This window comes from Pan troglodytes, chromosome 3, assembly GCF_028858775.2.
Source record: "Pan troglodytes isolate AG18354 chromosome 3, NHGRI_mPanTro3-v2.0_pri, whole genome shotgun sequence".
Taxonomy (NCBI): domain Eukaryota; kingdom Metazoa; phylum Chordata; class Mammalia; order Primates; family Hominidae; genus Pan; species Pan troglodytes.
In genome coordinates, this window is record NC_072401.2 from 16,539,950 (window position 1) to 16,561,932 (window position 21,983).

Sequence of the window (21,983 nt, forward strand, 5' to 3'; positions counted from 1 at the left end):
CCTCTATGTTGGACTGAGCAGTGAACCACAAACATTTTGTACTGAGATTTGGGCTTGCTTCTCTTAGCAAAGGGTGTTACTTACCCTAATAAAACACACCTCACCGAATTAAGACCCCCAACATTTTCTAGCTACGTGCCTCCTCTACCAGTAGCCTATCCTGTCAGCTTTGACTAAACAAAGAATGAGAAAAAACAAAACAAAACTCTTTTTTCAGCAGAAAGTAAACATACACATGACACATGCAGAGACTCACTGAAGCTTATAGACCAGCGCCCACATACACTGAGATTTTTAAGACATCTTCACTGAAATATATGAATTCCTGTATTCACAAAAGAGAATGCATGAAAAGGTACTTGCACTCATAAAAATCATGACCAAACCCGGCCAGCCGCCCCGTCCGGGAGGGAGGTGGGGGGGTCAGCCCCCCGCCCGGCCAGCCGCCCCGTCCGGGAGGGAGGTGGGGGGATCAGCCCCCCGCCCGGCCAGCCGCCCTGTCCGGGAGGTGAGGGGCGCCTCTGCCCGGCCGCCCCTACCGGGAAGTGAGGAGCCCCTCTGCCCGGCCAGCCGCCCCCTCCGGGAGGGAGGTGGGGGGGTCAGCCCCCCGCCGGGCCAGCCGCCCCGTCGGGGAGGTGAGGGGCGCCTCTGCCCGGCCGCCCCTACTGGGAAGTGAGGAGCCCCTCTGCCCGGCCAGCCGCCCTGTCCGGGAGGGAGGTGGGGGGTCAGCCCCCCGCCCGGCCAGCCGCCCCGCCCGGGAGGGAGGTGGGGGGGGTCAGCCCCCCGCCCAGCCAGCTGCCCCGTCCGGGAGGTGAGGGGCGCTTCTGCCCGGCCGCCCCTACTGGGAAGTGAGGAGCTCCTCTGCCCGGCCACCACCCCATCTGGGAGGTGTACTCAACAGCTCATTGAGAACGGGCCATGAAGACAATGGTGGTTTTGTGGAATAGAAATGGGGGAAAGGTGGGGAAAAGATTGAGAAATCGGATGGTTGCTGTGTCTGTGTAGAAAGAGGTAGACATGGGAGACTTTTCATTTTGTTCTGTACTAAGAAAAATTCTTCTGCCTTGGGATCCTGTTGATCTGTGACCTTACCCCCAACCCTGTGCTCTCTGAAACATGTGCTGTATCCACTCAGGGTTGAATGGATTAAGGGCGGTGCAAGATGTGCTTTGTTAAACAGATGCTTGAAGGCAGCATGTTCGTTAAGAGTCATCACCACTCCTTAATCTCAAGTACCCAGGGACACAAACACTGCGGAAGGCCGCCGGGTCCTCTGCCTAGGAAAACCAGAGAACTTTGTTCACTTGTTTATCTGCTGACCTTCCCTCCACTATTGTCCTGTGACCCTGCCAAATCCCCCTCTGCGAGAAACACCCAAGAATGATCAATAAAAAAGAAAAAAAAAAAAAATCATGACCAAATACAGTGGAGTATAGCTCAGATGAATCACTCTTCCCGCCTGCTTCTCATTCATGGTCTACAAAGCTTGGAGAGTCATCCCAGGCCTGAGACACATCCAATAAGCCTACCAACTGAATTGTCCTGATCTACAAAACACATGTTCATAACCAGTTTAAACCACCAATTCAAACAAGTCTCTACTGCCAAAATACTTAAGGAAAATGTTCTCAGGTAACAGTGTTATCCTGGGAATAGTGCATCAGACAGGGGTCAAGGCTAAGTTGGCTTAAGATCTCGGTAGAATCTCCAAGAGTTATGAGTACAAATGGCTGGTAAAATGAGCTGGGAGCACCAGCTTCTGGGTCCAGCCTGCCCTTTCTGGAGGAGAATGCAGATTTAACTCAAGAGGCAGAGCCAGTTGGTGAAAATATAAACATTTACATGGTTTATATGTGGCCACCAGCACTTTCTCCAGGGTTCCCATATGGAAGGGATCTTAAATTACAAACAGAGGTAACTCTCCCTCTGAGTCTTGTCTTCCCTCATTGGGCTAGGCCCGCTGGGTTTTGTTTTTATGCTTTAGAACTTCCTGATTCCATTTTCCAAAATGAAAATTTGTCTTCTTTAGATAGGAAAATACCTCATGACTTTAAACAAATTCAGAAATGTCTAGTTATTTGCATAGCTTGACTCAATTTACCTTTCATCAAGGAAAACAATGTTTAAGGAGCCAATTCATTGCCTGAAAATGTTTAAATCTACATTGAATCAGCGTAGGAGATATAATCACTTCTGTTAGGTTGATCGGAAAAGAAAAAGAAGAAAAACAACCCTTAGATATTTTATTTTAACTTATTTAAGACATACAAATACACATGCATTTGCCTCTCATCTGGTGCAAAGCCAGTCACTTCAGCTCCAAATCACAAGCTCGAGGGAGACAAGAATGACCCCATCGACTCACGGAATCACACTGTCTACACAGAGTGGGTACTTCAGAGACAGCACTCAGTCATCACAGACTCTGCCTCAAGACACAGGTGACCTTGCTCATTTGATTCTTCAGTGACTAGAATAGGCAGAGGGCTAGGCCCTCATCCAACCACGCACTCCTTCCCACCCTCATTCCCAAACACTGGGAATAACTGCCTGTGTCTGTCATGGTTCCCTAGAGAGACAGAGCCAATAGGAGACAGTAATATAGATATTCAGAGACTTATTCTAAGGAATTGTGGGACCTCGCAAGTCTGAGATCTGTAGAACAGGCTGGCAGGCTGTAAACTCAGGTAGGAGTGGACACTACAGTCTTGAGGCAGGGTTTCTTCCTCCTCAGGAAACCTCAGTTTTTCCTCTTGAGGCCTTTCAACTGATTGGATGAGGCCCACCCACTTTATCAAGGGTACTGCCTTTCTTTTTTTTTGAGAGAGAGTCTCTGTCGCCCAGGCTGGAGTACAGTGGGGCAATCTCAGCTCACTGTAACCTCTGCCTCCTGGATTCAAGGGATTCTCCTGCCTCAGCCTCCCAAGTAACTGGGATTACAGGTGCATGCCACCACACCTGGCTGATTTTTGTATTTTCAGTAGGGATGGGATTTCACCATGTTAGCCAGGCTAGTCTAGAACTCCTGACTTCAAGTGATCTGCCTGCCTCAGCCTCCCAAAGTGCTGGAATTACAGGTATGAGCCACCATGCCCGGCAGGTACTTACAGTGTCCGGCCGGTACTGCCTTTCATTTAAAGGTTGCAATTAGTTTCATCACAATTAGTTTTGTTACAATTAGTTTCGTTAAACTAGTTGTAGATGTTAACAACATCTATAAAATACTTTTAGCAGCAACACTAGATTAAGGTTTGTTTATGTCATCATCTACTATAGCCTGGCCTAACTCCACCCCAGCCAGCTATTGCTCCTGCTGGATGGTTATACCTCATAGGTGCTGGAGCGGAACATCTCTGAGCAGCTGTGTTTCAGAGCAGGTAGAGGAACTATCATTAATGACAACTGCCGACAACCTGAGCCCCCTACCAAGCAAAGGGCAGCAATCGGGGCCCAGTGAGCACAAGGGCAAGAGGCCACACATAGTCTCTGAGGACAAGGATCTTGAATGCGGATCCTTAACCATCCCCTTTAAAAAGTTGATTTATATTTGGTGTGCACTCAATTCAAAGGCCTGAGTTCAAATAAATGCCTTTTGAAAAGACTTCCATGGAAAATACTAGAGCCAAAGAAGTTTGTCACTTGAAGGGTTAAGTGTGGCTTCTCTGAAAAATATACTTATCAACTCCACCTTCCAGCACTCCCATTTGGTTAAATGTGTTCATTATTTATAATGAAGTGAACACAATCTGTCCACTCCTGGGCTCACATTTTCCCATGGCTGGTATGGGTGAAACTGAGACCAAATAAGTGATTCTGGGGGGACCCAAACAGTACGATGGCCTCGGGTCCTGGAGTTCACCAAATTTCCTGACTGAGCCTATTTCCTTATGCTGTGGCTGAGCTGCGCCTGTCTGAATTTAGTACCTGAGTGATATGCATTGAAAAACCATTTTCTGCTACAACAGGGCTGTACTTTTCAGTTTCTCACAGCACTTTCGTTAAACCCTTCCAATCCTCACATCCACATGACTAAACTGTTCAGTTTGGTTTTTGATAAAAGGATTGAAGCTTCAGACTTTTAGAAGCCAAGCCGTATTTATTAGACGTATCAAATGTATCCCCGGTGCCTCCACAAATATAACAAAGTACCCTGGAGAGGGAGGTCTCCCTTTTTTTTATTTAAAATGCAAGTTGAACACCTTTAGGGTACTTTTTTCCTATATCAGTTCCTCTCCTTTAACTGACTGGAGTGGCTTCTCCCTGCAGGACTGACACACGTTGGCTTTTACTAGAATTAATGGTGGCACGAACTCACTCTGCAAGTAAGGAGCTCAGAAAACATGCTGCCCGGGAAGCTATTCCTGTGAAAACATCTGGACCAGTCTGGCCTGTGTAGCTTCCTGGCAGCCATGTGCTCACAGCCACGTGTGGACTGTGATTTTACTTTACCTGGATGTAGCATGTGGTACAGCCCAGCCTGTAACTGGGAAGATTATCATTTCCAGTTCCTTTAGAGGAAGCGAGTACTCAGGTTGCACAGGGTGAAGGGACGCTCCAGGGATCTCCTGGAGCCTGATATCCTGACCATTGCAGTGCAGCCACCCTGATGATGGGGCGGCTGGGCTGGGGCTCCCCCACAGTGCGACGGGCCATGGGCCGGGGTCCTGTGCTGCCGCCCCCGGCGAATCCAGAGAGTGGGGGTTAAGGACCACTGCCAAAATATTTGTGGATTCCGACGGCATTTCTTTCCCTAAGACATTCCTGGAAAGCATAATTCCATTTACAGCCTTTGTCCCTGCTGTTCCTGGGGGAAGGATTACTGGGAGGACCTTTGAAAGGAATGTTATTTGAATCACATTTTTTGGTCTGTGTGGAGGTCCATGTGAGATCACAAACACTGCTGTGAGAATGTGAATCAGCCAAACACTGTTTTGTTCTACATGGAAAAAGGCTCAGCTGTCAACAATGGCTTCCCCAGGACAGGCAGTATGATTAGAAGCAGTTGTGAAGGGGAAATGATTTTCCTTATATATAGTTTGAGCTCACGTAAATTTGTTTTAATTAAATGTTTAAAATAAAATAATTTTATTAATCTGGTACTCTATCTCCCTCTTCCCCCACCCACAAATAAGAAATACGCACTTCTTGACAAAACAAAGTTAAAAATGCTGGTTCCTGTAAACCAGATCTCACCATATTCTTATGTAGGATATGTGACCTAGAACCATTTTTACAGTATTTCAGCATGTAGTGTTTGTCATAAGAAACTTACCAACTACCAGTCATAACTATACTGAATAAGAGGGCTCTGATCTCCTTAAATTTATATATATATATATAAGATATGTATATATAGTTTATTATTATATTCAATAGGACATGAACAAGATGATGAATTTTTTCTTGTAAATTGATGTGGATGGTCTGCCACTGCAGGCTTCAGCTTCAGCATTGTCTCATTCCTTCTTAAAATGAGTTACCCATTTGCAAACTGTGATTTCTTTGAGGCATTGTCCCCACACAATATGTGTAAAGCATCCATTATTTCACTATTCTTCCACCCAAGCTTCACCATAAATTTGATGTTTGGGCAGGGCGCGGTGGCTCACACTTGTAATCCCAGCACTTTGAGAGGCCAAGGTGGGCAGATCACGAGGTCAGGAGTTCGAGACCAGACTGGCCAACATGGTTAAACCCCGTCTCTACTAAAAATACAAAAATTAGCCGGGCGCGGTGGCGGGCACTTATAATCCCAGCTACTCGGGAGGCTGAGGCAGGAGAATCCCTTGAACCCGGGAGTCAGAGGTTGCAGTGAGCCGAGATCATGCCACTGAACTCCAGCCTGGGTGACAGAGCAAGACTGTCTCAAAAACACACACACACACACACACACACACAAAAACTGATGTTTGTTCTTGCTTCAGTTTTAGAATTCATGTTGCACTGATACAGGGTGTTTGTTTGGTTTTTGTTTTCTTTGAGACAGGGTCTCAGTCTGTCGCCCGTGCTGGAGTGCAGTGGCACGATCATGGCTCACTGCATACATGATCTCCTGGACTCAGGTGATTCTCCCGCCTCAGCCTCCTGAGTAGCTGGGACTACCGTCATGTGCCACCACATCCAGCTAATTTTTGTATTTTCTGAAGAGATGAGATTTCGTCATGTTGCCCAGGGTGGTCTCGAACTCCTGGGCTCAAGTGATTTCCCCACCTCGGCCTCCCAAAGTGCTGAGATTATAGGTGTGAGCCACCATGCCCAGCCTAATCCAGGCTATTTTAAAACTGATGTCTTATCCTTCTTAGTGAACCAAACTAGTACCTATTCAGATATCTTAGAAGAAGTTAATATAAGTTTATTTTGATGCAAAAAAATTTTGAAATCCATGCATAGTTTTTTCCATATACATATTTTCCATGAACGTTTTGAAATCCCTTCATATATTTAATGGCATGGTCAGACTATATTCCCAAAAATGCTTAATAGGCACAAATACATTTCAGAGTCTGTACTGCATTCTAAGGATACAAGGATGACAAGATGCAACCCATGCTGTTAATAGGCTCACTGCCTACTGGGAAGACAGATAGTAAACAAAATAAAGTAGGTGTGCTGTGTGGGGAGATGCAGGCATATAAGGCTCAGCATCAGCTGGCTAGGTTGGGAGAGTTATGAGGAGTAAAGACTTACTAGAGCAGATAATATGTGAGCTGCGTCTTAAAAGAAGAGTAGAAATATCCAACTACTAAGTGAAGGGAAAAAACTCCAGGGACAGGGAACAGCATGTTCAAAGTTATTCAGACATGAGACAACATGACAGGCTGAAGGAAATGCAAGTAACTGGCACTGCTTAAATAAAAATGCCAGGATGGGAGATGAAGAAAGACAGGCAATTACCATAGCAGTTAGGAGCAGAGAACTCCAGCCCTGCTATTTAATGGCTGTGTGGCCTTGGGCAGGTGGCTTAGCCACTCTGTGCCTTCGTTTCCTCTTCTATAAATGTTATGCCATTATTATCACTAACAACCTTTTGAGTGCTGGGAAACATTAACAAATGATCAGCTGTGAACTCTCTAACCACTCTAAATATCCATCATCCTGTGAGGTGAAGAAGGCACCTATTGTGTGCCAAGCCCTCTCTGAGCACGGAATGAGTTGATTTTACGCTACAAGATGCTGAGTGTGGGGTTTTGGCCACAGGTTGAGTGGAACACGTAAGGCCTCATCAGGATGTGCTTTGTGAGTTCAGACTGTAAAGTGTCTTCCCCTTTGTGCCCAACAGCAGAGCCACTGTGGCTGCCTGGTCAGGTGGTCAAGACCCAGACTGTCTTTGGACACGGAATGGTTTTTCTCCCACCTGAGCAAACTGGAACCAGGTTTTCGACCCCGGTTTAATGAGCCCGGCATTTTAACAGAGTCTTCCAATTATTCATCGCAGCTGAGAGCAGAGTCAGACACTCCAAATGAGACTGGGATGTGTAAGAACTCGGTAGCCCTCCAAGAAACTTCCTAGAATCCAATACAAACATGACATCTTCTAATTTGCTTTGAATCTCTCCTACATAAAGTTCTATATAATGTCCGAAAACAAAACCCCAAATGAAAAGGGAGGGAATGAAATGCCCAAAGGCTACCTTCTTTCAATCTAAACACAAAACAAACCAGCTTCTCTGTTGGATCTATATCTATGCCTGTTTATGAGCTATGGGATTGGAAACCCGCAGCCAGTGTGGAGACGAAAAGGAATGCTTTGTGAGAGCTGAGCCTGAACGCTCGTGAACCTCCACTGAGAATGCCAGGCTAAATCAAGCCTCCTTGGCAACTGAAGAAGTACCCAACCTTTCCGACTGCTTCTACATCTCCACGTCTCCAGGCTTACTCACTGCACTCCCACAGAATCCACAGCCCTGAGCTCTGTTCTGGCCACTCACAAAATCACCATCAGGTCCTTGGGAGATACTGAAATAAGCATGTTTCCCCATTTCTACAACATGGTATCAGAATGCTCCCGACACAGCAGAATGCCCCCTAATAAATGGAAAAGAAGTGACAGAACACCACCACTTTACAGCACTATAGTAAATGCTTTATTTTTTTATTTCTTGAGACAGAGTCTTACTTGGTCACTCAGGCTGGAGTGCAGTGGTGTGATCTCGGCTCACTGCAGCCTTAACCTCCCTGGGCTCAGGTGATCCTCCCACCTCAGTTTCCTGAGTAGCTGGGACTACAGGTGCACAACACCAACATGCCTGGCTAATGTTTGTATTTTTTCTAGAAACAAGGCTTTGCCGTGTTGCCTAGGTTGGTGTCAAACTCTTGGGCTCAAGTGATCCGCCTACTTCAGCTTCCCAAAGTGCTGGGATTACAGGTGTGAGCCACAGGGCCTGGCGGTAACTGATTTATTAAGGCAAGAATAACCTATGAATGCTAAAAGCCCTAGGCAAATGATTGTTGGGGAACAGGATAGTATATGGAAAAATCTGGAAGACACTACCTTAACCACATTGTTAATTTCACCAGTAATGAGACAAATTGACATCATGAGCCTCCTACTGTGATAACAGTGAAAGGGCATGTCATTTATGTAGTACCACAGACAAAATATTTAATTTGAATAAAAGCTATAAAAAAATTAATGTAAATATTTGAGAAATGTAAATATCAACTGTTTGGGAGACAAAAGTGTCGTAACAATGCGAAATGTCCTGCATGTCATATTTGCATGTGGTTATGTAAGAAAATGACCTGAGGTGCATGCTGAAGTATTTCACTGTGTGGAAAAATATTAACAACTGTTGAATCCAGGTAGAGAATAAGCAGGTGTTCATCTGTACTACTTTTGCAATGTTTTTCAGGTTTGAGGTTATTCAAAATAAAAGTCTGAAATGAAAAAAGTTGTTGGACCTCTTTCTATTTTTCTCTACAATCACTTTCCCTTTTCCAAACTCCACTTGCCAGTTAACCAGCTAACTAATTTTCCTCGTTTATCAAGCTCAAAATTTTTGACTCCGTTTTGGAGAAAAACCACAATGTTTAAGAGTTTCTTTCTCCCTTGTTGTGATTCCGATTCAAGGGAAGGAAAGAAACAGTAAAAAAGATAACTGAGAAAATATGGGCACTAAACTTAATGATGATACTTAAGAGTAAAATAATTAGAATTCTTATTAACTTTGGTAATTTGGTAATGACACTATGGATAGTCAATATTCTTTAGAAATGCACGCTGTGGTGGGAGGGAAAATGACGTTATGTTTGGGTTTGCTTTAAATGCTTCAGCAAAGAAAAATGGAAAGAAAAGACAAGGAAAAGATAAATAAAGCAAATATGATAAAACCAAATAATTTTTCATCTGGGCCACTGGCATATGGGGATTCACTGTATTCTTTCTGGTTTTGAGTAGGTGTGGAATTTTTCATTATAGACAATTTATAAGGCCGGCACAGTGGCTCATGCCTATAATCCCAGCACTCTGGGAGGCCAACGCTGGTAGATCACTTGAGGTCAGGAGATCGAGACCAGTGTGGCCAACATGATGAAACCCCGACTCTACTAAAAATACAAAGTTAGCCAGGTGTGGTGGCGAGCACTTGTCATCCCAGTTACTTGGGAGGCCAAGGCAGGAGAATCGCTTGAACCTGGGAGGCGGAGGTTGCAGTGAGCCAAGATTGTGCCACTGCACTCCAGCCTGGGTGACAGTGCAAGACTCTGTCTCGAACAAAACAAAACAAACTAATTTATAAGACGTCTTACCTCCCTTGTATTCCATCATCCAGTTCAGATCTCCATCACATCTACCCTACTTTTAATGAAGTCACTCACTAATTATTCTTTTGGCCTCTCATCTCTCTTCTACTCCATTCCATTCTATACAGTGCTATCAAGTTAATCAGTCTATCTAACCCCTTTTACATGGCCTCCATCAATTGTCTTTAAAGCTACCCACAATGTAACCCTACCCTTCCAATTCAAATCAAAGTGAAATCAGGCTTTGGAGTCAGAGTGACCAAACACATATCTTGATTTGCCCAGACAGCCCTGGTTTACATCTGCTGTTCTAGCATAATCATTACCAGCGCTCTCTTTTATTCTCAAAAGGTGCCGGTTTAAATGACAAATATATGGTCACCATAAATCGAGTGATCCTGAGTTCAAATTCCAGGTCAGAAACTTAATGCTGTGTTAACTTTAGCAAATTATTTAAATTCCCTGGGCCTCAATTTTCTCATCTGTAAAATGAAGGTAATAATACTCATCATTAAAAAATAATGTGTGAAAATCTTAGCAAGATGCCCAATACATATTGAGCAATTAATAGAGTTGCTATAATTATGTCTCCCTTCAAATGAGACCCCTTCAATCCAGCCAGATCCCCGACCTCCCAAAGAATACTTTGTTCATGCCCCCTCTGAGGTCTGCTGATGCTATTTCCCCACCTATCAAAACCCTCCCTATAATGGTCAGTACTCGAGTTCCAGGGGGGGAAAAAAATCATCCCTATCCTCAAAGTTAAAATGTGAGGTCCTCAGCTGATTTCCCTCATCACTAAATCCCTGCAACTCATAACTCACTTGTGACATTTAATGATCCACTGGCTTACATGTTCCCTGGACTATTTATTCTACGTAAATACATTTGTCTACTCTGCTAGAGAGACTGTTCATTCCTTAAAGCAGAAAATGTTCTCTCTGCCACACAAATCCTGTAACTCCTAACCCAGTGCTGTCCACCTGTAGCAATTGCTCAGTAAAACTTGCATGCCCCAAATAAGACATCTAAATGAGATCTAAGAACCTAGCATTCTCCTAGGCAAGACTATTTTCCTTGGAGAAACAAAATGTGGATTCATAATCACAGTACCATTCTTGATAAATTATGCTGGTCATGGTGGCTTACGTCTACAGTTCCAGCTACTCAGGAGGCTGAGGCAGGAGGATCACTTGTGTGCTGAGATAACCTCCCAGGCAAAAATTCCCCTTGTCCTCTTTCTGGCTTCGTTATCCTACCAGCTCTCATTTGGCTGCAGGGTCTTAAATGAGCAGGCTTCTCCTATCTGGGCCTTTGTGTTCTCATCTACAAAATGGAAGTAGGGAATTGAATAATTATTTCTGATCGGAAGATCTCCCCAAACTCACAAATTCCCTAGAACTAAATAGCCTAATACCAATTCACGGTAAACAGCCTAGGGAAAGGGTTTTCGTCTGAAGAGAGGCTGTCACGGAATCTATAATAAAAAGACTAAGACTCTGCTACATAGCTAGGCAGAGGCATTTCACAGACAAACCCCTTAGAAAGGAAACAGATGTGAAAACGGTCAACCTTGACGGTAATGAGAAATATATATTTTTAAAAATGCAACGTCATAGCCTTTACAATTCCATTTTCTAAATACCCAACACATTACTAGTGGTGGCATAAACATCACAGACCTTCTGGTGGATTGATAATTCTTTCAAAAACTTGGAAATTAATCGTATCTTTTGGCTAAGAATGTTCTGGGAAAAGAATCCTAAACACAAACAAAAAACATTTCCTGCATATCTAACCCTAGTAGAAATCTGGAAGTCAAAACACGGAGGGGTGACTGAGTCTGCAAGTGACTCTGTCCATATTCTCCATGAAGAGTAAGGTCTCTAGCTGGCAGAGGAGAGTTCAGGGTAGAGATTTGAGAAGAGAAGAGGACGTGTGCAAGCAGGGGGTTAGGAAAGAGGATTGACTGAGAAACAGGTCAGAGCTGTCAGGAGTACGAGCATCCTCGTGGGGGCTGTGGATATTCATTTAAGAGAGTCCAGCGGGCACAGTCACAATGGTTTCTAGGAGCAGTCGGCCACTTGGGTGTAGGCCTGAGGAAGTGGAGTAACCAGAAAACGCTGCAACCAGACTTAGGATTCCACCAAACAACAACCATGGTGGGAGAGGAGGGCAAGAGGATCTTTATAACGCAGGACTGTGGGTGCTCACAAAGGGAAGAGGAGGGGGCCCTGAGAGGGTACACAAGAGTGTATCCGCTCATGCACGCAACAATTATGGGGTACTTGCTGCGTTGTGGGCACCACTCCAGATTCTGGGGCTATTGTATGGAGGAGTGAACAAAATCAATAGTGTTCCCCTCTTCAAGATGTTTAGAGTCTATCAAGTGAGATAAACAAATATTTATTGTAATACCAGAATAAATGCTATAAAGAAAAATGAAGCAAGGTGAGGGGTGTTGGGGTGGAAGACGATCTGTCCCTCTGAGATGACATTTGAGCAAAGGCTGGAAAGAAACAAGCCATGCAAAAAAAAAAAAAAAAAAAAAAAAAAAAAACGAAAGAAGGAAAAAAAGAAACGAGCCATGCAGAAGAGTCGTCCAGGCAAAGGGAATAGGCAGAGAAGCAAAGGGTCTGAGGCTGAGGAGCGTTTGGCATGTTCCAGGGAGTCCGCTGGCCTAGCTACTACAGGGGTTTGGGGCTACTACTGCAAGCTGCTGCCCATTCTCTCTGCCCATTAGGAGGCCCTGGCCATGGTCCAGGGGACTGGCAGCCTCAGCTGGGAGAGGGCAGTCCTGGTGGTCAGAAGGGGACAGATTTGAAATACACTCTCACACGAGAGCATGTGATTTCCATGCGAGCAAATTAGTCTTCAGGAAGACTGGCCTGCTCCTGTTTTTGCAATACAACGCTTAGGAAGCTGTCATTTCTGAAGTCAGGGAGCTATTTACTTGAATTTCAGAAGGAGATACTCATTTCTTCTCAGTTTTATTTCTATGCACAAGTTATATTTGGAATGGCTCTTTAAAGAAACACAATTCCTTGCCAGGCAGGCATCCGGGTAGTCAGTCATTTGTACACAGATCTGGCACATAAAACTCAGCATGTCACAATCAATCACCCTTCTGGAAGCCTGCTGTCCAAATCTCATTAGGCTGAGCTTCTGGGTCAGCCAGTTTCCAAGAGGATATAAAAACGTATACAACCTCCTCTTTCCCAGGATGCAGTCAGGTTCGAAGAGAGCCTTCATCTCAATTAGTAAACATGTCCTAATTTCATCAGTGACAGCATCAGATTGAAACATTTCAAATCATAATTTGGGAACTTAGAGACTCCTACATGAAGTAATCAACGCTAAGGAAAAACCAAATGTGAATAGTCACATCACCACCTTCTGGCTCCCAGGGTGGGCTAAGAAGTTTCTTCTCCACAGGCTTCTTAAACAGAATCTTTGTCTCTCCAGCCATTTTCTGTAAACTAATCACCACTCTCCTTGTAAGGCTAAAGAAACTTCTTTCATCCAGGCTGATGGGGAAAACAGATCTTCTCTACTTCCCTTCTCTAGTTTTAAATTATCGACTCTTCTTATTTTAATCCCACTCAAGAAAGATTAGGATTTTTCTTTTTATTTATATCTACCTAGGTTTACAGAGATACATATAGAATTATGATAACATAAATAAGAAGAAAGAAAAAGAAAGAAAAGCAAGCCCGGGGACCTAAGAGGAAACAGGAGCTCCATAGAGTCAGATGCTCTCTGACTGATGGTTCCATCCCCCACAGCATTCATTCCTTACCTGTTTGCTGAACAAGGAACATACAAAGCAAAAGGTACAGCAGAGTCCTATACCTGTGGCAAAGGGTGATTCACTGTTTCAAAACTTCCCAGTAGCAGCCACCTGAAACTGTCCAGGCCAATTGTTCAGGAAAAAAAGACTAGAAAGAAGGTTTTTTTCCAAGGGCTCTCACAAAGAGGAAACTGGGACATAATCAACAAATGCCTCAACAACTGTAATGGAAGGAATAGGTTTCATTGTGCAGTTCCAGAAAACAATGAGGAGAGAGTGAAGGGGCCTTATGAATCGCTCTAGGCATCCGGCTCACAGCTCAGGACAAAGCCCAGTGGACTTCAGAACACAACCATTGAAGGCTTTAACATTTTTTACTGAACTAACTATAACAACTCATACTTTTTAAAAAATCACTGCTTTTCAAAAAGATAAAATTCATTCAATATTATTAGCCAAATGAGTAAAGAGGGGAATCAAAACCCAAATGATAAACTATCAGAAATAAAAAATGATGCCAACGCAGGTGGATCACCTGAGGTCAGGAGTTCAAGACCAGCCTGGACAACATGGTAAAACCCCATCTCTACAAAAATACAAAAATTAGCCAGGCGTGGTGGTGCATGCCTGTAATCCCAGCTACTGAGGAGGCTGAGGCAGGAGAATTGCCTGAACCCAGGAGGCAGAGGTTGCAGCGAGCCAAGATCACGCCACTGCACTCTAGCCCGGGCGACAGAATGATACTCCATCTCCAGGAAAAAAAAAAAAATGAGAACACCGCATTTAAAAACTTAGAGGAGGAAGCCAAAACTGTCCTCAGGAGTAATTTTACAGACTTAAATGCATTTATTAGAAAATAAGCATAAAAATAAAATAATTTACCTCAAAAGGCTAAAGAAAAGTAAATAAGCTTCCAAAAATAGAAGAATTACTAAAAATAAACTAAACAAAACAAAGATAATTTTTCAGTTAAAAGGCACATTAGGAGCCATAAAGCCCAGCTCTTAACTCTGGAGCCTAGTCATGTTGCAGCAGGGAAGACACACCTGGAAAACAAGCAGTACAGTGTCCAAAAAGGTACCTTGGGAATGGGCTAAACTCCACTGAGTAATACCTGGACAGAACCTTTATATCAAATGTTCAGAATCACTCCACTTGTTTTTCCTTTCTAGACATCTAGGAAGTACTGGAACTTACAAAGCATTTTCATGGAATGCATTGTTCAACCCTCCTAAATGTATTATGTAATAGCCTAGTCTAAGAGGATAATGAAAAAAACAAGATTCTGAAATCAGTCAGATATGAGTTCAAATTCCTGCTCTGCCCACTCACAAGCTATGTGACCCTTGGCTAAGTGAGTTACCCTCTCCGAGCCTCCATTTCCATGTACATAAAATAGAAATGATGTCCACCCAACAAGACAGTAGACAAAATTCAGTGAGCTGTTTCTGCAATTTTCTAATGTATAGGTAAACTGGTTCAACATTTATGGAGTGCCATTAGGTGATATCTATCAAAAGTGCAAACTGGCCAGGCTCAGAAGCTCACATCTATAATCCCAGCACTTTGGGAGGCCAAGGCAGGAGGATGGCTTGAGCCCAGGAGTTCGAGACCAGCCTGGGCAACATGGGGAGATCCTGGCTCTAAAAAAAATAAAAAAATTAGTCAGGTGGGGTGGTGCATGCCTGTGTTCCAGCTACTGGAGAGGCTAAGGTGGGAGGATCGCTTAAGCCCAGGAGGTGGAGGCTGCAGTGAGCTACGATTGTGTCACTGCAGTCCAGCCTCAGTGAAAAGTCACTCAGTGCAAATTCATGAAATTATAAACTGACCTGGCAATTCTATTTCTAGGAGTTTACCCCATATATATACTTGCATATTTGTGAAATAACTAAAATAATTTATAACAATGTATATAACAGCAAAATGGTTGAAATTAATTGATAAATAATAAACTACCTCACAGCAATTTAAAAAAATGGTAGTAAGACTGTTAGGGGTAGATCTAAAAAAATAAGGATGAGAGGGCTCTCTATGTGCTCATATAAAATAATAATCAAGCTGTATGTTTAAAAAGAAAGCAAGGTGCCAAGTAATATATACAGTATTTTTTCACTGATGGAGACCAGACCATATACACATGTTGGCTTCTACATGCATAAAATAGGTCTGAAAAGACACAGACACACACAAACGCTGATAACAATGGTTGCCTATAAAGGGAGGCGGGTGGCCGAGAATCGGGAATGGGACTGAAGCTTCACACTGCATATTCCTTTGTACTTCTGAATTTTCAGTCATATAAATAGGTTATCCCTGCATTTTTTTTCCCAAATTAAAGAGAAACGCATGACTAGAATTATCTACCAGATATATTAAGTTTTAAAAGCAAGGAGCAGAAGAGCATGTCAAATAATTCCTTTTTTTTTTTTTCCTTTGGGACAGGGTCTTACTCTGTTGCCCAGGCCAGAGTGCAGTGGTGCAATCTCGGCTCACTGCAACCTCCACCTACCTCCCAGGCTCAAGCAATCCTCCCACTTCAGCCTCCCAAGTAGCTGGGACTACAGGCACATGCTACCACGCCTGGCTAATTTTTGCATTTTTTTGTAGAGATGGGGTTTCACCATGTTGCCCAGCTGGTCTCAAACTCCTGGGCTCTCAAATAATTCCTTTTGAAAAAAAAATATGTGTGTGTGTGTGCATGTGTGTCTAAAACATTTTGTGGATGTTTATTTCCCAGAGCCTAAAACAGAGCCTGGCACTCAATAAGCATCTACCAAACGAATGAATGAATGGTGGCATACAAAACTTGGTGATCATTAATTACCTCTGGAGAGTGAAGTAGGGTTATTTTACTTTTACTTTTTCATCCTTTAAGTGATATTTGCATTTTTCCCAACATATATATACATTGTTTTAAAATTTAGAATAAACTTAGTTTGAAATTATTTTAGCAAATATTGAACACGAAAGCAACATATATAATTGAGCCCATTCGATGATTCGGATTTAATTTAACACTATGTCTTCTCATTTCGGGTATACCCAGGAGCCCTTGTCACCTTTGGTCTGCATCACACAAAGTGTTCCTCACGTCACAGTTGTCCCTTGCCCCTGAGCTCTTTGCAGATATTTAATTACTATTAAGTAGTTACTGTTAAGCTGGGGACTCCTGTTGGCTTAAGTATTATAAACTTGAATTTTCCCATGTAAGTAACAAGCAGTTATCTTGGAAATAAATTGTTAAGTCCCTGAAATAGAAACAGCCATCACAAAATCCAGGCACTTTGAATTCTACAGGAAAAATGGAGCCCCCCACTGGAACTCATCCAGAGACTTAAATGAATCATTAGGATTTTAAGAAAGGAGAGATGCATTATCAGCTGACTACAGAGAAACAACAACAACAGAATGTCAACCCTGAGAGTAAGGGCTTCTTCTAGAATACTATGTGATCTAGCTGTAGAACAGTAGGAAGAATCATGTGTACTATTTAAGCTATTCCACTTTTTCCTTTTCAGCACATGGAGTTGAATCTTCATGATTAAATAGATAATGTGATTCAAATGTATGTATAGACAATAGAATATGTAGAATAGAGATCCCAGGAGCTAAAGCCCACTTTCTCGGCTGACCAGATGACATGGACATCAGTTCCGTCCCTCAGAACACATGGCTGTGCTCTGTCCCTCCCCATGAGGTGACCACTCTGTCGGATGCTCTTGGCCCTCTGCGAATACAGCTCATTTATCCACTTACGGGGTGAATTAGTTTTCTGGTGCTGTTGTAACAAAGTACCACAACGGACTGGCAATGTATTGTCTCACAGTTCTGAAGGCTAGCAATCCAAGATCGAGGTGTCAACAGGGCCATGGTCCTTCTGAAGCCTCTAAAGAAGGATCTGTTAGAGATCTCTCCTGGCTTCTGGTGGTTCCTTGAGTTGTAGCAGTGTGATCATCCCTTGGCATTCTCCCTGTCTGTGTGTGTTTACAAATTTCCTTTTTTGTGTGTGTGTGAGACGGAGTCTCGCTCTGTCGCCCAGGCTGGAGTGCAGTGGCGCGATCTTGACTCACTGCAAGCTCCGCCTCCCGGATTCACACCATTCTCCTGCCTCAGCCCCCGGAGTAGCTGGGACTACAGGCGCCTGCCACCACGCCCGGCTAATTTTTTTGTATTTTTAGTAGAGACGGGGTTTCACCGTGTTGGCCAGGCTGGTCTCAATCTCCTGACCTCGTGACCACCCGCCTCGGCACCCCAAAGTGCTGGGATTACAGGCGTGAGCCACCGCACCCGGCCACAAATTTCCCTTTTAAGAAGACACCAGTCATATTGGATTAAGGACGCAGCCTACCCCAGTATGACCTAAAAGTAACAAATTTCATCTGCGACAACCTTGCTTCTAAATAAGGTCACATCCTGAGGTACTTCGGGTTAGAAATTCCACATAATTTTCGGGTGACACAATTCAACCCATAACATTGGGTTTGCTCCCAGGCCCCTTTCTGTATAGTAAGCACAATTGTTAATGAATAATAAATAAATACTACACAAACTAAAGACCCATGAACATAAAGAGAAGGAGCATTAAAAACCTAAGTCAAATGTCCTATAAAGACTTATTAAAGGCCAGTCATTTGAATGAAATTACATGTGAGTAAATTTTAAAAGTCTGGGGAGACAAACAACAAACTAAAAATCTAGAACTCTGAACTCTAAGTGTTTTAGTTTTTGCTATACTTCAAAGAAACCAAAACAAAGAAACCACAAATTATAAAGGATGCATTTTGAGTATGATTTATATCAGAAACACTAAATTTGAAACTTCTAACAATTAACGCCTAACAAAAACAAATTTTAAGCCTTGGCTCTACATCAAAAGATTGGTGAATGTTTTAAGTTCTTTACTTAAAAAACTTTCTTAATTTAGGCAACACCCTATTAGGAACAGACATGGAAAGATGCCCGTGATATAATGTTAAGTAAAAAGTTTAAGTTACAAAATATGCAAAGTATCCCCCCTTTTCCCCTAAAAGTTGCAATATATTTGAGAGCATGTTTGTGAATGATTTTGAAAGAATTGGGCCCATTATGAATGAATAAATCTAGACAGTGATCATCATCACTGCCAACGTCACAAAAGATACAACCAGAAACTATCCATCTCCTGATGTAAATGTACAACACTATCTATAAAGGTGTTTTTCCCCCAAAATGAACCTGAATCTGATCTCTATAAGTACTAGTTTACAGGAAATGCAGTAGACAGAGGAACATGATAAAGAACACCATAAAGGTGCAACCAGCAAAATGCAGCCTAAGGGAAATAGTGTAGGAAAAGCAACTTTGTTCTTCAACAAATAAATTGCAAGAGGGAAAAAGACATAAAGGTGCACCTTATAAATCAAAAATAGATGTAAGGAGGCTGGGCGCAGTGGCTCACGACTGTAATCCCCCACTCTGGGAGGCCGAGGCAGGGGATCACTTGAGGTCAGGAGTTCGAGACCAGCCTGGCCAACATGGTAAAACCCTGCTTCTACCAAAAATACAAAAATTAGCCAAGCATGGTGGCACACGCCTGTAGTCCCAGCTACTCGGGAGGCCGAAGCAGGAAAATCGCTTGAACCTGGGAGGCAGAGGTTGCACTGAGTCCAGATCTCGCCAGTGTACCCCAGCCTGGGTGACAGAGTGAGACTCCATCTCAAACAAAATAATAATAATAAATAGATGTAAGGAGATATATCAACCAATTGCAATGTATGGACGTTATGTGTATCCTGATTCAAACAAAAAAAACTTTTAAAAATGCAGCTATGAGAAAATCAATAAAACTGAACATTTCCTGAATGTTTGATTATAATGAAGATATACTGTTAACTTCCACAACATATAATAGCATTGTTCTTATTTTTGGAGACACATTCTGAAATACTTACAGATGAAATGACAAAACAACTGGGATTTGCTTCAATGTAAAAGAAGGGAGTAGGAGGAGTGAATAGAGGTAGAACAAGAGTAAGACTGGTAATGAGTTGAAAGTTGTTGGAGCTGAGTGATGGATAAATAGGGACTCATTAGACTCTCCTACTTTTATACATATTTGAAATTCTCCATAATAATGTTTTTTAAAAATTTGCTTGGCATATGCACTTGGGAAAACTTTTTGGCAGTATTACTAGAGATGAAAAAAATGCATACCCCATAGTGCAGCAATTCATTCCTAGATATATGCCCGGCAGAAATGTGTACATACAGTCACTAAAACACATAGGAAAAATCTTCATAGCAGGACTAAGCATAATGGCCCCAACCAAAAACCTCTCAAATGCCAATGCAGTAGGGGGATCAACACACAATGGTATATTCACATAATAGAATAATATACAACAATGAGAATGAAGATTTACAACTACACATAACAATATGGATAAATTTCACAAAATGTTGAGCAAAAGAAGCCAGAAACCAAAGAGTATATATCGTGTGATCCCACCAGGAATAATTAATCTATACTACGGAAAGTCAGGCGGGCGTTACCCTTGGGAGGAGGCAGGAGACAGTGACCAGGTAACAAGAGGCAGTTCCTCCGTGGGATGGTTCTTTTTCACAATCTGAGTACTAGTTACACGGATGCGATTTGTGAAAAGTCATCAAGCTGTAAGCTTACACATACTTTTTCTGTATGCATATTATACTTTAACATTAATATTTTAAATATTTTTTAAATAAAAAAAAACAGAAAATTAGCACTTCGGGAGGCCGAGGTGGGCTGATCACCTGAGGTCACGAGTTCGAGACCAGCCTAGCCAACATGGTGAAACCCTGTCTCTACTAAAAATACAAAAATTATCCAGGCATGGTGGCGGGCGCCTGTAATCCCTGCTACTCTGGAAGCAGAGGCAAGAGAATCACTTGAACCTGGGAGGCAGAGGTTGCAGTGAGCCGAGACTATGCCATTGCACTCCAGCCTGGGTGACAAGAGAGAAACACCATCTCAAAAAAAAGAAAAGAAAAGAAAATTCTGATTGAGTTAAGTGTGGGATGGGTCCCAAGAATCTGCATTTATAAAAAGCTCCCTGGTGATGCTGATGCTGTTGGCACCAAAGGCCACACTTTGAATAGGACTGAGCTAAGCCACTAGTGTCCAAATACACACAAGAATTTCCAGAAACAAACTCAGTGGCCAATCCATGCTCCCCATGGCCTCCTTCATGTTGCTTTGGCAGGGTTAGAGGTTTTCTTCTGAGTGATGCTCAATCTCCACTGTCTGCAGCACCCTGACGGCATGACATTCCAGAGCCTGCATGCCATATGCCTCCAAGCTACTCCCCAGCCCATGTCCTCACAACCTTCCAGACATGCAGGGAACCAGCCTCACTGCTCCCCAGGCCATGTCCTATGAGCCTGTCTCAACTTGCATCATTTAGGCCTCAGTTCCCTCCACCTGGAATGTTCTCTGTGTCTTGAACTCTTCCACACACTCATAGCTTAGTTTGAATGCTACTTCCTCCAGGAAGCCTTCTCTGATTGCCCCCACCATGACCAATCCCTCCTCTACACAGCTGTGAACACTATTCATACCTCATAGTAAGCACAGACTAGCCTGCCCTGTGCTACAGCTGATTGTGGAGGTGGAGGTCTCCTCAGCTGAATGTCAGCTTTTTGAGAGCAAGGGAACCCAGTCAACACCATCTGCCAAACAGCGTCAGGCTTGGTGCCCAGTAGATGCTTGCTACACATCTGCAGAAGTGAAATAAGCACTTGGAATCAGACAGTCAGGTTTCAATCTGATTCTGTCTTTCTCAAGAAATATGACCTTGGGTGCATTGCTTAATATCTCTGAGCAGCACAAAGTTACTTGAAAAACTAAATAAGAATATAGCAGGAGTAGCAGGCTGAATGGTGTTCCCCAAAATGACAGATCCAAGTCCTAACCCCAAGACCTGTGAACATGACTTTACCTGGAAAAAAGTTCTTTGCAGACATAATTAAGTATCTTGAGATGAGATCATCCTGGACTTGGGGTAGGCCCTAAATCCAGTGCCAGGTGTCCTTAGAAAGGAAGAGACTCAGAGATGGTCCTGTGAAGACAGGCAGAGATAGGAGTGATCCTGGCCAGGCCAAGGAACACCTGGAGCCATCAGAAGCTAGAAGAAGCAAGGAAGATTGTCCTCCAGAGCCTTCAGATGGAGTGTGGCCCTGCCCACACCTAGATTTTAGACTTCCTGCCTACAGAACCACAAAAGAGTACACTTCTGCCATTTTAAGCCACCTGGTTTGTGATAATGTGTTATGGTTGCCCTAGGAAACCAATAAAGCAAAGGTCAAATAAATACTTCTTTTTTTGTCCATGTCATCACCAAGACCTGAGATTAATTTCAAAGCTTTTAATAAATATGGATTTTATACATTCATATTTTATTTGACAAACAGTATCTACCAAGCGCTATTCTAAATG

General features: G+C 43.1%; 1 protein-coding gene across 23 annotated transcripts in view; it reads right to left on the minus strand.

Moving 5' to 3' along the window:
* PROM1 (prominin 1) overlaps nt 1-21,983 on the minus strand; it is a 115,023-nt gene that overhangs the window by 75,271 nt on the left and 17,769 nt on the right. The gene's annotated exons all lie outside the window — the stretch shown is intronic.